The sequence below is a fragment of the Lycium barbarum genome, chromosome 1 (genome assembly GCF_019175385.1).
Source record: "Lycium barbarum isolate Lr01 chromosome 1, ASM1917538v2, whole genome shotgun sequence".
In the NCBI taxonomy this organism is placed as follows: domain Eukaryota; kingdom Viridiplantae; phylum Streptophyta; class Magnoliopsida; order Solanales; family Solanaceae; genus Lycium; species Lycium barbarum.
In genome coordinates, this window is record NC_083337.1 from 28,970,865 (window position 1) to 28,975,439 (window position 4,575).

The following is a 4,575-nucleotide window of genomic DNA, read 5'->3' on the forward strand; positions in this document are numbered from 1 at the left end:
AAAGAAGTGAGACATTTTGGGGATTGCTAAGACTCGTTGGCAAATTCATTTGCTGATCTTAAGAGATCGTTAAGTCATTTCTGTAATCAGTCTGCTCTCTTCAATGTGTTGTCTTACAAAGCTGCTATGAAACTTATACATAGGATATACAGGTATTATGTTTGGTATATGTTGCCCTGTATATATGGTATTACATGCTTGTGCGTCTTGCTTTGAGTTTTGAAATGGAAATGTTATCTAGATGAATCCCTGCTGCCATACATCATTTTGGCCAAACATTGTCGGCTAGTGTAGGTTATTGCTCAATCGATATAGGCTGTTATTCAGTTGCTTGCGCAGCTAATAAACTCTTTATGTACCTCTGATCTGAACATGGATCCATTATGTTGGTCTAACTGCCTTTCTCATTACATAATACACCCTGTTTTAGTTGAAAGCTGTTGGACCTAAGCTATGAATCTGCCCAGTCTTAATTAAGCTTAGCAAATTCCTTTAGAACTTCAATATGTTTCCCCTCTAAAACTGGTTTAGCCCAAATGCATGAATAAGTTAGAATGAATCTGCGAGTTTTTTTTTGAGTTATCATATTCCTTATCCAATCCTTATCATATTTTAGTTGTGAGATGTTTCTTCTATATCCCTTCGTTCATTAAAACTCCACTCATATTCTGTCAGCCTAAAACAGTTTCTCCTATACAGATCTCGATCCATTTTAACTTTTATTATCACATTCTGGTTTTGTTTTCTCTGATGAATTTGTTGAAATTCTGAGGTTTGACATTTTAAGTATTTAGTATTGATTTCGTGTTTCAATCGTCTGTTCAGAGCTGTGTGTTTCTGATTGCTGCTTAAATTGAGTGGTCTGATGTTTGTACCTATTTTCAGTGTTTTTTTTTCCCTCACCGACTGTGTAACTCAGTACAAACACATGAGTCTAGTGATTAGATCTTAATCTAGGCTTCAACGCAAATGAAAATACTTTCTTCACATACGCTCTTGTGAAATACATGTTTGAATCTATACGAAAGAAAGGATCACTGCAGCTTACTAGTATGCAAAAAATGATACTTAATCAAGGGTTTTATTAATGAAAGAAAAGAAACTAAGTTGTGCAAGATTCCAATGTTTGACATAGCATCCACATCCTGTACAAAGAAGGTTGCGCCAAAGGATATCATAGAGGCAAGCTAAAGTTAAATATTTCTCTTTCCCTAAAACTTATATGGTTCCTTTGGGTCCAAACTGTCTACAAATGCTATTCTGATTTTCGTGAGTCCATTTTGTACTTTTTCACATCTGTTTTGGCTGGTCGTATTTGATATGGGAATTCGTTTGTTTCTTCATATTGCTTACATTACAGTAAATGCAATGTTTTGAATTTGTTTGGCATATGTTCTTTAACTTTCTTCCTTATCCTTCACAATCGTTCTAATCCCACTTTTCTTTCTTTTCTTTTGCATGACACACCGGAGCCGAAGAGTCTCATTTTGAGACTCAACGACACCGCTACCGCATGAAATTCGCAGCCATATACTAAATTTACTAGGCCAAAGCCCAATAGCGAAATAGACCGCAGCAGCAGTCCGGAAAATGGGCCTAACCTCTTTACTCTCTTTCTTAATTTTATTGTTGTGTATTTTGTTTGATTTGTATGACTAACATTCTGTTTATTAATTTAGATACACTTTAGTAACATTAAGGGTTTTAGCTTAGTTATGGGTAGTTAATTACTTACAAATTACATTCACTTCTATTTTTAAAACTATTTATAGTACCTATAATATTTATTTGAGTAATCGATTTTCAAAATAGCATGACTACATCTTTGGCTAACGGAATAATAATTTATGCTTACTATCTTAGAAGTTTTAAAACGTCACGAATTTTGCATGACATTAGCTCATCCTAAATAAAAGGCAAACTAATTTACCGGATAACTCTTTTACTTTAAGTTCATTTCAAACACTTGAAATACACATTCGCTGAAACATCAATATAAATCTTGCAATAACTCTACAAATACATTTTAATTTGCTAGTTAGCGTAATTCATATTCGGAATATATATGAAACATCACGCATCCCATTTCTTTTGGTTTATTTATAATTAAACTCTTATTAAATCACTATATTTTCTACAAGTATATTTTAAAACATTATTATTATACTTTCGTTTAAAATTTCAACAACATTTATGGGTCGTATTTCAAAATAGCATTAAAAGTACCTTTTTTTACAAATTATTATTATTTTTTACAAGTTCTATTTTAAATAGCATTCTTACATATTTATCTATAACTTTAGTCATACTTACAAAGCTACTTTCTTTTTACACTTAGCCTAGCTAATCATAAGTCCGGTCGGTTAACCATTGTTAATGGGTCTTAAAGGATGCCTAATACCTTCCCTTTAGACTAATTGAACCCTTACCTAGAATCTTAAGTTTCGCAGACCTTAAACAGAGCTAACTTTAAATATAACTTTAATAAACTTTAGGTGTCCTAATTCACCGTAAATAATTAGGTGGCGACTCCTTAAAACAAATAAAAACAACAAAAACAGGAATCTCCAATACGTCATACTTCTAACTTTAATCCCGGTTAAAAAGGGGTATGACAGTACTTCTAAATTTAACCCGGTTAAAATGGGGTGTGACACTCATAACGCTCGATCCCGATGTCGGATCGATGCGCGGTTTGTTGCGTTGGAAACTAGACTTCCTGAACTTCAATTTAGGCTTTGGCTTTGCTCTAAAACTCCTCACATACTAAAAGATATTCTTTGTCCAAGTTAGACCAAAATTGCCTATCATATTTTCTCCAAAGTCTAACAAACTTAATTTTCTTGACTCATTTACCCTCCAATCCTTCGGTAGGTTATTATATGGGCTTAAGCCCTCATAATTACAAGATAGGAATATCTAATCTCATATATCTTTGATAATCACTCCGGTGTCCATAATTGAACAGCTAGCACATAGCGAATCTCAATGTACAAAAAACATGAGGTGTAACAAGGAAGTTTAGTGCTTTGAGGGTGATGATTTTGACTCCATTTGCTCAGGCTTGAAGAGGATTGGTGATGTTTGATAGGCACTTGGTGACAAGACAGAAAAGTGAAGAGTGTAGGTGAGTATTGTACAAGAGATATGTACAAATGATGTCCTGAAGTTCAAAGATTTGGGAAAGTAAGGAGAGAGAAGGATGAGAAGAAATGTCCTTTAAAGAGGTAGAGGTGGAACTTCAGGATAGGTGCAAGAGGGAACAACTGATTTGTTTAGGAAGAAAGTGATGATTTGGTACGGACATTCTTTTGAATTTTCTTGGAAGAGGAAAGGACACATGACATATTTGGATATTTTCACAGTCAAATACATTTATGAGTACTAAAAGAATTACTGACCTGAGATACAGAGACCTCGTCTCTGATCAGAATTTAAAGTATCAGGCCATCACTGTGAATTGTGTAGAATTGCTTATGCTTGAATTATCTTGATCCTTCCATGCATGTATACCTGTAATGGTACAGAAGTGAGTTAGACATAGCCAAAAAAACACTTGTCAGCAGTGTACCTTTTCACTTATTGTAGCCATTTTGAGTGATGCCTTTCTATAGCATTGTTCAAAGGAGATCCTTCCTTTTATCATCACACCACACCCATCATGATATAAGGGCTTTGCGGGGAGGCTTCTTAACCATAGTTGCACCTTGGAGTTGTCACAGTTCATCAGTTTATGTTGACTGGTCCTTCTTTCTCCCACCCTATTAAGCGATGCTAGTAATTGGCCAGCTTGGGTCATTTGTAGTTACCTAAGGGGTGAATCAGACTCCATTTAGCCCATACTGGCAACACATTCCCTCTCTTCTTCAAATGTCTTTTCTTTTGAGGACCTGCTCCTTTCACTCTTGTTCCCTTATTGACAACACTCATATTCTTTTGAACAATGTCAATTTTTATCTTGTAAGGCTCTTGGTGATGACTTGTTTGTCAGCAAGGAGGAAATGACAGCTCTTTAGTTGTGGGAACATGTTTGCTATGGAGATCATATGGCATCTTCTCCTTCTTAAAGCCAAGTCCTCTTCTGTCATTTCCATTTTTCTCATTTCTGGAGGAGATTGCGCCAGAAGGCCAGGTCCACTTGAGAGTTTTGTCAAGGTCGAAGTTAGCCCTTTCCATATCTTTTCTTAGCAGTTCATTTTTCTCACTTTCAGCAGCAAGACTTGACTTGACTTTCTTTAGTTCACCTTCAAGCTCTAAGGAAGTCTCACCTGCTGCTCCTCACCTTTTGGAGGAGGTTTCCATCTCTTTGCTCACTTGACATTCCAACAGGATACTTTGTTGGTTTATCTCAAACACCTGTTTTTTCATATTTTTTTTTTGTTATCACACGCAGGTCCTCCTTATCCAGTTTTATTTCATCAAAAGCAAGATTCTGCTTCTTTTTCTCAGCAGCCACAGCATGATAGGCATCAATAAACACACTTGACAGTGATATGAGTTTTTTCTTAGAGCAATCTCTCAGGTTTTTCTTTATAACAAAGAAATTTACCTCTTTATTCTCACTATCAACATCAC